This window comes from Bombina bombina, chromosome 8 (assembly GCF_027579735.1).
Source record: "Bombina bombina isolate aBomBom1 chromosome 8, aBomBom1.pri, whole genome shotgun sequence".
In the NCBI taxonomy this organism is placed as follows: domain Eukaryota; kingdom Metazoa; phylum Chordata; class Amphibia; order Anura; family Bombinatoridae; genus Bombina; species Bombina bombina.
The window spans coordinates 224677119-224691203 of NC_069506.1; the positions used below are offsets into that span (position 1 = coordinate 224677119).

Genomic DNA, 14085 nt, shown 5'->3' on the forward strand with positions numbered 1-14085 from the left:
GGCGCTGAAGAAATCTTCCATCCGGGCGAGGTCATCTTCCAAGAGGCGCTGAAGAAGTCTTCTATCCAGGCGAGGTCATCTTTGAAGCCGGGTCTTGAATCTTCATCCCGCCAACGCGGAACATCCTCCTTTCCTGACGAACTACCGACAAATGAAGGCTCCTTTAAGGGACGTCATCCAAGATGGCGTCCCTTCAATTCCGATTGGCTGATAGGATTCTATCAGCCAATCAGAATTAAGGTAGGAAAAATCTGATTGGCTGATGAAATCAGCCAATCAGATTCAAGTTCAATCCGATTGGCTGATCCAATCATCCAATCAGATTGAGCTTGCATTCTATTGGCTGTTCCGATCAGCCAATAGAATGCGAGCTCAATCTGATTGGCTGATTTCATCAGCCAATCAGATTTTTCCTACCTTAATTCCGATTGGCTGATAGAATCCTATCAGCCAATCGGAATTGAAGGGACGCCATCTTGGATGACATCCCTTAAAGGAGCCTTCATTCGTCGGTAGTTCGTCGGGAAAGGAGGATGTTCCACATTGGCGGGATGAAGATTCAAGACCCGGCTTCGACGATGACCTCGCCTGGATAGAAGACTTCTTCAGCGCCTCTTGGAAGATGACCTCGCCCGGATGGAAGATTTCTTCAGCGCCGCTTGGAGGATCACTTCATCGGATGGAAGATTTCTTCAGCGCCCCTTGGAGGATAACTTCTGCCGGTCCGGATGTCCTCTTCAGTTCCATCGGTGGCTCGGCTGAGTGAAGACAACTAAAGGTAGGATGATCTTCAGGGGATTAGTGTTAGGTTATTTTAAGGGGGGTTTGGGTTAGATTAGGGGTATGTGGGTGGTGGGTTTTAATGTTGGGGGGGTTGTATTTTTCTTTTACAGGCAAAAGAGCTGAACTTTGGGGCATGCCCCCACAAAAGGCCCTTTTAAGGGCTGGTAAGGTAAAAGAGCTTTGAACTTTTTTAATGTAGAATAGGGTAGGGCATTTTTTTATTTTGTGGGGGTTTGTTATTTTATTAGGGGGCTTAGATTAGGTGTAAGTAGCTTAAAATTGTTGTAATATGTTTTTAAATGTTTGTAACTTATTTTTTTTATTTTTTGTAACTTAGCTTTTTTTATTTTTTGTACTTTAGTTAGTTTATATCATTGTATTTAATTGTAGTTATTTGTAGGTAGTTTATTTAATTTATTTAATGATAGTGTAGTGTTAGGTTTAATTGTAAATTAGGTTAGGATTTATTTTACAGGTAATTTTGTATTTCTTTTAGCTAGGTAGTTATTAAATAGTTAATAACTATTTAATAACTATTCTAACTAGCTAAAATAAATACAAAGTTACCTGTAAAATAAATATAAATCCTAAGATAGCTCCAATATAATTATTATTTTTATTGTAGCTATATTAGGGTTTATTTTACAGGTAAGTATTTCGTTTTAAATAGGAATAATTTATTAAAGTATAGTGTAGTGTTAGGTGTAATTGTAACTTAGGTTAGTTTTTAGTTTACAGGTAAATTTCTCTTTATTTTAGCTAGGTAAGCTATTAAATAGTTAATAACTATTTAATAGCTATTGTACCTAGTTAAAATAAATTGAAAGGTGCCTGTAAAATAAAAATAAATCCTAAGATAGCTACAATATAATTATTATTTATATTGTAGCTATATTAGGGTTTATTTTAAAGGTAATTATTTAGTTTTAAATAGGATTAACTTAGTTAATAATAGAAATATTATTTAGATTTATTTAAATAATATTTTAGTTAGGGGGGTGTTAGGGTTAGTGTTAGACTTAGGTTTAGGGGTTAATAATTTTATTACAGTGGCGATGGTGTAGTGGGGGGCAGGATAGGGGTTAATACATTTATTATAGGTTGCGGGGGTCCGGGAGCGGTGGTTTAGGGGTTAAACTATTTATTTAGTTGCGGCGAGGTGTGGGATCGGCAGGATAGGGGTTAATACATTTATTATAGAGAGCGGTGGTATAGGGGGGGCAGGATAGGGGTTACTAGGTATAATGTAGTTGGCGGTGGGCTCCGGGAGCGGCGGTTTAGGGGTTAATATGTATAGAGTAGCTTGCGGTGGGCTCCGGGAGCGGCAGTTTAGGGGGTAATACATTTATTTAGTTGCGGCAGTGTAGGAGGGGCAGATTAGTGGTGTTTAGACTCGGGGTACATGTTAGGGTGTTAGGTGTAGACAGCTCCCATAGGAATGAATGGGATGTCTGGCAGCAGCGAACTTGTACTTTCGCTATGGTCAGACTCCCATTGATTCCTATGGGATCCGCCACCTCCAGGCTGGCGGTTTGAAAACCAGGTACGCTGGGCCGTAAAAGTGCTGAGCGTACCTGCTAGTTTTTTGATAACTAGCAAAAGTAGTGAGATTTGCAGCACTTGTGTGCGGAACATCTGGAGTGACGTAAGAATCGATCTGTGTCGGACGGAGTCCGGCGGATCGAAGCTTACGTCACAAAATTCTACTTTTGCCGGTCTGAAGCCTTTGATAACTAAGGCGAATCAGCCTCGCCACAAATACGCTGCGGAATTCCAGCGTATTTGAGGTTGACGGCTTGATAACTACCCCCCATAGTGTTAATTACTACTTCCCTGAAATTCAGCTGGCTTCAAAGGTCAATTTTAGACTGCATGTCTGCTGTCTATACAGGGGTTCTGTAGTGCACTCAACTTTTTAAATAGGAAACCCAGATATGGATAAACAAACCTGATAATTTCATGTGCTAAAATTACTTTGAAGTGGCCTATCTTTTTATCTTCACAAATATCTGCTCCTTTGTTCTTGAGACCTTCTGGCTTGTCAGAACAGTAGGAGGTCTAGCCTGTTCAGGTACATGTATAAAAGACCTGTATTTGCAATGGACAATTTTAACCATTTTTATATTTATAAATGGTTTCATATATAGATGAATTAATCAACATGATATCTATGTACATGGCTTCCAATGATGCCCCTGTTTCCGCACGAGCCCCAGTTTCCGCTGTTTCATAACTTGTCCGCCTGCTCTGAGGCCGCGGACATCAATTTGCCTGATCCTATAGAAGAACAAGAACTTATTGTGTAATGATAAATGCAGACTGAGTATGCTTTCGGCATTTATCGGTGAGCAGCAGACATGATCCGCTATGTCAGATCATGTCCGCTTCCACATTAATAATTAGGCCCCCAAGCCTAGGAGTTCACTATAAAACATACTTGATAATGCAAACATTATAAAACAAGTACACAGTCCCATAAGCAAACAGACTGACATAAACATTTACTTGCACTCAACTATGAAATCTGAGAAATGTTAAGACATAAATTGTAACTCAAGTTCACAGTAACATTGGCTCAGTAACAAGTACAGACACGCAGCACTAAAAATAAACATGTGGATAATTGCATTAGGCTGTGCTTATGCTTGGATATATAAGGGGCACATTTTCAGGAGGGGCAACTGCCCCCACCACTACCAAGTCCCATGGATATAATTATCATATTTATTATAAAAGTAAACTGCACTGAAACTAAGCTATGATTCAATGGGTAGGGCACAGGCTCCACTTACATAATGATTTGCCCCCTCCCTCACACAGTTTTTCCCCTACAAATGTAAACCTCCTCAATCACTTCATCCTTTTTTGCTTTGCACTTTGACACCAAGCTCCTACAGTGTCAGAGAGTGTCCACGATAAATGCAGGCAGTGAGGTACGCTGAGACAGACTGTGAGCAAACAAACACCAGAATTGCATTACTTAAAGGGACACTGAACCCAATTTTTTTCTTTTGTGATACAGATAGAGCATGACATTTTAAGCAACTTTCTAATTTACTCCTATTATTAAATTTTCTTCATTCTCTTGGTCTCTTTATTTGAAATGCAAGAATGTAAGTTTAGATGCCAGCCCATTTTTGGTGAACAACCTGGGTTGTTCTTGCTGATTGGTGGATAAATTCATCCACCAATAACAAAGTGCTGTCCAGAGTTCTGAACTAATAAAAAAGCTCAGATGCCTTCTTTTGCAAATAAAGATAGCAAGAGAATGAAGAAAAATTGATAATAGGAGTAAATTAGAAAGTTGCTTAAAATTCCCTGCTCTAGGTTCCGGTGGAGGAGGAGCTGGGCAGATAATGCTGAGCTCGCTGCTCCAGCCCTACAACAGCTGCTGGCGGTGAAACTCTTGCGCCCTACCCCAAACTGGGGCTGCTTTCTCTTGGGCAATTAGTAAGACCATTTCTGGAACCCCACCAGCGGACTGCCATCCCTCTGGTTTATTCTTAAACACCAGCTAGTCGATCTCACTCCAAGGAGCCTAACTACTCACCTGGCGTATACAGGTGTGGGACAAATTACTGGCACCTATGCCCCAAGTTACTCTACATCTTCTATCTCCAGCAGCGCCCTACCTGACAATTTAAGTATTCCCCCCCTCCATGTCCCTATGCCCCGCTGGCCCGTATGGCTAACTTCAAGTTCTAAACTACAGTGTACTTCTTCAACCCTACCTGAGAGGCCGCCTGGGATTCCCCTTGCTGATTCACTGACTCCGCTGACAGGCGTCCATCCCGCCCCTCCCCCACTGGTGCTGCGTGGGAGGGAGTCGGGTTCGGCTTTGGATCGAAGACCAGCGGTAGGAGATTTCTCTCTGGACTCCTGCGGGTGCCTGACACAGTGCCTCTCTCTCCCCTCCCACCGATGCTGCGTGAGGGGAGCCAAAGTTGAACCTGGTTCAGAACCGTGAGGCAGGAGGCCTTAATGGTGGCCACTTCAGAGACTGAAACAACTCATAGGATCTTGGATGCCGGTGAGGTACGCGGTGGATGGCTGGACGTTGCGAGAGGGGGTAAGTCAAGCTGCATAATCATTGCTTTTCACATACATATCCCCGCAACAACCAAAACTTTAAGGCGGTCTTCAAGACAGATATATGGGGCTGGCGGGCCACTGTTTACCAACAAGAGACTCATAAAAAAAAAAAAAGGGGGCCAGTAAAGTTACAAAAACACTATGATGGGTATTGAGGAAAAACCAGATCATTGTGGAAAGAGCACATAGATTAGGGTAACCCTGGGTAGATAATAAAGGGAACCACAGGCCCAGACCTGTGATTGTAAAACTCCTAAATTTCCAAGATAAGGTCACATTGATGCAATTTTTTCGGAAAAACCAGCCCATTACATTAGGGGGCTCTAGAATCCTTCTTTTTCAGGATTTCTCAGCTGAGACAACATCCAGGAGGAAGGCATTAGCCCCAATCTGTACCAAACCAATCCAACAGGGGCATCAAGCTACTATTATCTACCCTGCAAAATTGAAAATCATAGATGGGGAAAATGTCCGTATTTTTAGTAATACTCAGAAGGTAGAACAATTTCTGAAAGATTCAAATATTTTAGATACACAGCTGATAGGCCAAAAATAGGCCTCTGATATGTTTTTTTCTTAGCTCTCACTTAGTGTGAGTATGGATTATGCTGGTTTAGGAGTTTTTAGGTTGAATGTTTTTTTTTGTTTGTTTTTTCTCCTCCCCTCCCCCCTTTTTTTTTTTTTCTCCCCCTTTTTTTTCTTTCCCTCCTTGTCTTCACCCATTCCCCCTATTATCTAAACTCAGACAGGGGGTCAGTCCCAGATGGCCAATTTTAAAATGATCTCATGGAATGTGGGTGGGATCTCCACCCCCATTAAAAGGAAAGCTATTCTTACACATCTGAAAAAGCTGGGGACCGACATAGCATTTTTACAAGAAACACATCTGACCCCAGAAGAGTCCTTGAAACTTAGGTCTTCCTGGGTGAAAGACATTTTTTTTTTCCCTGGGTGTGGGAAGGAGGAGAGGGGTGGCCATTCTGATAGGGAAAAGAATTAATATAGAGGTTATTCACAGGGAAACAGACCAGGAGGGAAGATTTGTGTTAATAAAAGTTAAAATTTGCAAAACAATATTTACCCTATGTAATATTTATGCACCTAATAAGCTTGATTCAGATTTCTGGTCCAGAATACAGGCTAAAATTCTCTCCATGTATGAGGGCCACCTGGTCCTCGGTGGAGATTTTAACATGTCCCCACACTGTCCATTGGACAGGCTAAGGCAGAATAGTAAACCACTTAAACATAAAAGGGACAACTTAGAAGCTAAGCTTATTAAATCAATTATGCAAAATCTTGCAATTAAGGATGTGTGGAGACTCCAGAATCCAGATGCCAGTGATTTTACCTGTTTATCCAGAATCGATTTATTTCTTATTAATGAAAGATTAAGCCTGTCAGAAGTAAAGGCAGGGATACTACCTATTTTTTTGTCAGACCACGGTCCCATCTACCTGGAGTTTCAATTGAACCATCCTAAAATTAGACCAATACGTTTCACTTTCCCCTCATTTCTTGCGACTGATTTGAAATTTAGAAATTGGCTTAGACTCAAATTCTCTGATTATGTTCAACAGAACCTAGATTATATAGAATCTCCTATGCTGTTTTGGGAAGCTGCAAAGGCAGTACTTAGGGGCGAAATTATTGCCTACAGTGCTGCAAGACTTAAGAAAATAAGACTAAGAGAGAAAGAAATTACTAACTCAGTAATCAATTCCTATAACTCCTATTTATTGGAAAAATCGCCTACAAACTGGGCAAAATATATTAGGGCCAAAAATTCTAGGGATACATTTGCGGTATTCCAGGAAACACAGAGAGACTTAAAACTTCAAGCCAGAATCTACAGATTTGGAAACAAGTCTGGTAGACTTCTGGCTAATTTGGTCAAAAGGGAGAAAAAGTCATCTTTTATTGAGAATATACAACAGGAAGGTACTACTCTTGATAAACCTGAAGAGATTGCGGAGGTGCTTACCAAATATTATCAAGATCTCTATTCCCGTAGGAGCTCAAATTTAGCTCAAGCGAAACAATTTTGGAGCGAAATCGTCTGCCCTAAAATTTCAGAAGATATGACTAATACTCTCAACACTCCAATTTCGGAATAGGAAATTGTAAAGGCCATTGCGGATCTTGCTTCAAACAAAGCACCAGAACCAGACGGCTTGCCGAATGAGTTCAATAAAATTATGAGCACTGAAATTGTTCCTTATCTTAATAACCTATATAATAGTATGTACATTAGGGGTGACCCAGTAGCTTCTTCTTTCTCTGCCTCTAACACCATTTTAATCCTCAAGAGTGGGGAAGACCCCTCCCTTAAGGAATCTTATAGACCCATAGCCCTTCTAAATGAAGATTATAAAATTCTCTGTTCTATCATTGCTAAGCGGCTTCAGTCATTGCTTGCTAACATAATCCACCCAGATCAAGCAGGGTTTTTATACAAACGAAACTCTTCAGCAAAAATGAGAGAAGCATTAGTTATCACGGAATATTTTAGGACTCTGGAGGCGTCGGGGAGCCGGGGGGATGGAGGCGCCCCTGACCTAGCTATTGTCTCACTCAATGCAGAGAAAGCATTTGACTCAATCCATCATGACCATCTTCTCACTTCATTGGCCAATTTTGGCTTTAAGGGTGTATTTCTCCATTTTATCACTAATTTGTATAAAGAACCATATACAAGACTGATTGTCAATAATTGTGTATCCCCACAGATAACTCTAGGGAGGGGAACTAGACAGAGATGCCCTCTGTCCCCCCTGCTCTTCGACGTCTTGATTGAACCTTTGGCAATTATGGTTAGACACCAAATCTCGGGAATTAAAGTGGGTAACCAGGTGATGAAAATTGCTCTCTATGCTGACGACCTACTGCTATATCTATCAGATACCCAAATCAGTATACCTAAACTTATGGATATTGCTGTCCGTTTCGGGTCTTTCTCAGGTTATAAGATAAACGAAACAAAATCAGAACTGCTATGGCTCAGACAAAACAATAACTCTCCCCTTGATATCCCCTTCACCCTGGCCAGAGAATCTCTCAAATACTTAGGAATCATGATTCCCTCTACTCCAGGGGACCTGTATCATCTTAACATTCTCCCAATTCTAGCAAGTATCAGGGAGAAACTTAAAAGCTGGCAGTCCCTGCCATTATCCATCTCCGGTCGGATAGCCCTATTTAAAATGGTTCTGCTCCCAAAGCTTCTATATGTATTACAGAACACCCCATTAATCCTTTTGGAGAGGGATGTCCGGTCCCTTAACAGTGTAGTTAGCAAATTTTTAAAGAAATTTAATAATAAAACATTTATTGTGGAAGATAGGCACTGTTTTATGTGCCTAATAAAAATATATAAATATATCATTAGTTCCTGATTCAAATCCCTAATATAGAAATACATGAACCAGCAGAGATCACACATGCAGAATAGGGGGAGAGAAGCATAGTGTTCCTTTCTATCATTTATGCCAATTAAAGGGATTTGAAACCCAAAATGCTTCATTCGTGATTCAGATAGAGCATACAATTTTTAAAAACTTTTCAGTATACTTCTATTATCCATAGCATAACATTCTTTGTTGAACAGCATACCTAGGTAAGCGTTGAGCACATGTCTTGAGAATTATAGGACAGCAGTTTTTGCAGATGTATAACATTATTATAACTGCTGCTCTATAGTGCCACAGACACGTGCACACTCCTGAGCCTACCTAACTGATTTTCAACAATGGATACAAAAAGTACAAAGTCAATTTGATAATAGAAATACTCTCTATTGAATAATAAAACAACTGTTATGTCCTTTAATTATAACAAAATCTTACATCTCAATTTAAAAGCAGGGACACAATTCAATAAACATGAAAACAAAATAGTTTTTTGTTGTTGTTTTTTGACAGTCACAAGTATATTTCTGTTTGGGGAAAAACAAAAAAGAAACCAAATACATTATAAAATATCTATTTGATTGTAGCAATAAAGACCCCAAATCTTGCAAAATGCTTTATATTTGCAGTCACTGTTGTGGTGCACAATATACTTGTGCAAAACATATTTAAACATGTATTTTTAATCTGGCATTAGGGAAAATGTTCCATTAAGACTTTGTCTACTGATAAATTATGATCTACATTCTAGGCAGAGGGGACAGCTACTAAAGTTCTTTAAAAAATCTAAAATGAGTCAAATTGTATATCCACAGTAATGCAACGAGCAATAAATCAGAATTGTGTTTTTAATAGGTTATTTATAAACTGATTTAGAATACGATAGGGTGGATTGGCACCCCCTGATAGCGGCCAATTGGCAGCAAATCTGCAGGGAGTGGCATTGCACCAGCAGTTCTCTAGAACTGCTGGTGCAATGATAAATGCTGACAGCGCATGCTACGTCGTATCATGTCTGCTCGCACATTAATAAATTGACCCCTAAGGGCTCACAAACCTTTAGAAATTTGTATCTAATAATTTTTTACAAAATCCAGCACTAAGGTGGGAATTTGTCTATATAAATCATTTGATAAGCTTTTTTAAATGATTGTGATCGAACCGTATGTAAAATTTAGACTAAACGTATGGTATAAATATAGATATGTTACAAGAAATATAAGATTATGTGGCATTTGAATAAGAGACATTACTTTTAAGAAGTTTTAGAGTAAATGCAATGTGTCTGAGCTCCTGTGATTGAAGGGACATTATACAACACTTGAGTTTGTGTAAAAATTCTGATTTGTTTTATGCTCCTTTGAAAGGTCAAAAAGAAAAATCTGTAACCTAAGTGCTGCAAAATGCCTAAACCAGCTGTTTGATTTGCAGCTTTTGTAGGTAAAATAATTTTCTTTTTGGACTCTAGAGAGTGTGGGACAGAGCACAATTTTTACACAAAAGCAATAAGTGTTCAATGTCCTTTTTAGAATATACAGCAATAGAATGAACACCATTCTCTCTAGTTAAAGTGAAAATATGCTGGTTCTGTATATATTTGAACTGTTTGTTATATAAAGGTTATGCTAAAAATAGGCTGCTTTTTTGTTTATCTTCAAGTACTGCGTTAAAGGGACATGAAACCCCGAAAATTTTCTTTCATGATTCAGGTAGAGAATTCAATTTTTAACAACTTTCCAATTTACTTCTATTTTTTAATTTACATCCTTCTCTTGTTATCCTTTGCTGGAAGGTTTATCTAGGCAAGCACAGGAGCAGCAGAGAACCTAGGTTCTAACTGTTGATTGGTGGCTGAATATATATATATATATATATATATATATATATATATATCGATTGTGATTGGATCACCCATGAGTTCAGATAGAAACCATTAGTGCATTGCTGCTTCTTCAACAAATGATACCAAGAGAATTAAATAAATTAGATAATAGAAGTAAATTAGAAAGTTTCCATACTGAATATAAAGCACTGCAATGTGGCTGAATAATATAAACTGTTGAATCCTATAATCTTTTTTAAACCACATTTGTATTGCAACGTTTGTTAAAATTATATGAACACCAGTGTGTCCTTCTAATGACAATCTGTAGTTTTAAAATAATAGTAAACTCTTCCCTTTTTAAAAACAGATCCAGAATGTTAGTGATATTTTAGATCTAGTTTAGTTCATCAGTTGTAACAAAGATGCGCTATAACTTACTTTTTAATATAGATATAAAATTCAAATATCACACGCTCTGCCACCAACTTCAAAAGTCAATTATTAAAAAGTAATTTATATCTTTATTACGACTGATGAATGAAACTGCATTCCGGATCTAGTTTTATAAAGGGGAGAGTTTGTCATCACGTTTAATAAACTGCAATGTAAAACAAATAAAAACATTTTTTTTTTATAAGAGATAAATAAAATTGACAAGAAAACAAAAATAGAGATTATAGAGAAGAAAAAAACACAATTTAGTGACAATTAGTTAACAGATGTTAAAATAAAATATATATGCTTTGTAGATATTGCAATTGTACTTACATTTTAGGATCAGCTAATACTTAGAGGAAGCTTCAGTAATTCTTTTGTCTCCAGTGAAGGCAACATTTGCTAGATTAGAGTTGCTTGCTTTTTATAGGGATGTGAGAGCATTCCTTATTAATAATGAAAGTGAAAGCTCTTTCTTAAACTGGACAGCAGCCAATTTCTACAGCAGAGGCTTAGCAAGTATTTATATAAAGTTATAATTTTAAAGTGATAGTAAATCCTAACATTTGTGAAACCCTAGGATTTACCATTACAAATATGTTTAGTGAGGGGGCGCTCTACAGCTGAAGATATCAATAATCACTTCAAAAATACATTTGGCTAGATTACGAGTTTTGCGTATAGTGAAAAAGCAGCGTTAAGCCTCATAATGCTGCTTTTTCACTACCGCTGGTATTATGAGTCTTGCAGATTTGGGGGCACCGCACACTTTTTTGGCCTTACCGCAAATCAACTTATGCAAATTGCGTATAGTCTTTTTTCTATGGGACTTCCATAGCGCCATAGTCTTTTTTCTATGGGACTTCCATAGCGCCGGTATTACGAGCTTGTCCTGGGAGGCCAAAAAGTGAGCGGTACACCCTATCCCGTCAAGATTTGTACCACATTTTAAAGTCAGTAGTTATGAGTTTTGCACTACAAAGCTGTAGCATAAAACTCATAACTAAAGTGTTAAAAAGTACACTAACCGAGGCCCTCCCGCATCACAAACACTATAATAAAATTATTAACCCCTAATCTGCCGCTCTGGACATCGCCACCAATTTAATAAACATATTAACCCCTAAACCACCGTACTCCCGCCTCGCAAACATTAGTTAAATATTATTAACCCCTAATCTGCTGTCCCTAACATCGCCACCACCTACCTACATTTATTAACCCCTAATCTGCCGCCCTAACGTCGCTGCCGCTATACTAAATTTATTAACCCAAAATCTAAGTCTAACCCTAACACCCCCTAACTTAAATATAATTAAAATAAATCTAAATAAAACCTACTATTAATAACTAAATAATTCCTATTTAAAAATAAATACTTATCTGTAAAACAAACCCTAAGCTAGCTACAATATAACTAATAGTTACATTGTATCTAGCTTAGGTTTTATTTTTATTTTATAGGCAAATTTGTATTTATTTTAACTAAGTAGAATAGTTTCTAAATAGTTATTAACTATTTACTAACTACCTAGCTAAAATAAATACAAATTAAATACAATTAAATAAATTAAATACAATTAGCTAACTTACAAAAAAATCCCACTAAATTACAGAAAATAAAAAACAAATTATAAGATATTTAAACTAATTACACCTAATCTAATAGCCCTAATCAAAATTTATTTAATTGTAGTGTAGTTAGTGTAACTTAGGTTAGGTTTTATTTTACAGGTAAATTTGTATTTATTTTAGCTAGGTAGTTAAATAGTTAATAACTATTTAGCTACTATTCTACCTAGTAAAAATAAATACAAACTTGCCTGTAAAATAAAAATAAATCCTAAGCTAACTACAATTTAACTATTAGTTATATTGTAGAGATCTTAGGGTTTATTTTACAGGTATTTATTTTTAAATAGGAATTATTTAGATATTAATAGTAAGTTTTATTTAGATTTATTTTAATTATATATAAGTGAATGTTAGGGTTGGGGTTAGACTTAGATTTAGGGGTTAATAAATTTAGAATAGTGGCGGCGACTTTGAGGGTGCAGATTAGGGGTTAATAAATGTAGGTAGGTGGCGGCGATGTTAGGGACGGTAGATTAGGGGTTAATACTATTTAACTAGTGTTTGCAAGGCGGGAGTGCTGCGGTTTAGGGGTTAATATGTTTATTATAGTGGCGGCAATGTCCGGAGCGGCAGATTAGGGGTTAATAAGTGTAGGTAGGTTGCGGAGATATTGGGGGCGGGAGATTAGGGGTTAATAAATATAATGTAGGTGTCGGCGATGTCCGGAGTGGCAGATTAGGGGTTAATAAATATAATGTAGGTGTCGGCAGTGTCAGATTAGGGGTTAATAAGTTTAAGATTAGGGGTGTTTAGACTCGGGGTTCATGTTAGGGTGTTAGGTGTAAACATAAAATGTGTTTCCCCATAGGAATCGATGGGGCTGCGTTACTGAGATTTACACTGCTTTTTTGCAGGTGTTAGACTTTTTCAGACGGCTCTCCCCATTGATGTCTATGGGGAAATCGTGCACGAGCATGTACAACCAGCTCACCGCTGACTCAAGCTGCGCTGGTATTGGAGTGCGGTATGGAGCTCAATTTTACTCTACTCTCACTTCTTGCCTTTTAACGCCAGGTTTAGAAAAACCTGTAATACCAGCGCTGTAGGAAAGTGAGCGGTGACAATAACGTGCAAGTTAGCACCGCACCCCTCATAACGCAAAACTCGTAATCTGGCCGATTGTGAGTTATTTAAAAAATAAAAGACATTTATTTAGCAGCCAAGATATAGTTAAAATATAGCTTATTTATGAAAATAGGGACGTCTCCCTTTAAATAAATATACGTGTTTTTAGAAACAATATACAAGTGCAATGTTAAATTACAGTTTCATTATAACAAGTTGGGAATGTTCTGCTTGTTAAAATCTGTTCACTTCTCTTTCTAGTTATACCACCAATATATAAAGATCTTAAACCAACTGTTATCTGTCTGAATAAAAAGTCAGTTTAGCATTTCATTCAGACGGATAACAGTTGGTTTAGGATCTTTATATATTGGTGGTATAACTAAAAAGAAATCTAGAAACTGTTAAATTGAAACTGTAATTTAACATTGCACTTGTATATTGTTTCTAAAGACACATTGGGGCACATTTATCAAGCTCCGTATGGAGTTTGAAGGGCCGTGATTCTCGCCAGAAACACCAGTTATGAAGCAGCGGTCTAAAGACCGCTGCTCCATAAACTGTCCGCCTGCTCTGAGGAGGAGGACAGACATCGCCACAAATCAGCCCAATCGAATATGATCGGGTTGATTGGCACACCCTGCTAGCAGCAGATTGGCCACGAATCTGCAGGGGGCGGCATTGTGCCAGCAGTTCACAAGAGCTGCTGGTGCAATGCTGAATGCAGAGAGCATATTGCTCTCTGCATTCAGAGATGTCTACTGAAAGAGAAGAGAAGGAGACAGCGCACATCTGACTCAAGGTAGTAGTTTATTTGATGAGAATAGACACACACTAGTAATG

The 14085-nt window shown here is 38.0% G+C and overlaps 1 protein-coding gene across 1 annotated transcript in view; it reads right to left on the minus strand.

Annotated features, from left to right (window-relative positions):
• Positions 1-10929, minus strand: part of LOC128638963 (guanylate-binding protein 1-like) — a 374647-nt gene extending 363718 nt beyond the window's left edge. The window contains exon 1 of the mRNA XM_053691105.1: positions 10876-10929. The gene's annotated coding sequence lies outside the window, so the exon portion shown is untranslated. The remainder of the gene's footprint in view (positions 1-10875) is intronic.
• Positions 10930-14085: the final 3156 nt, after the last annotated feature.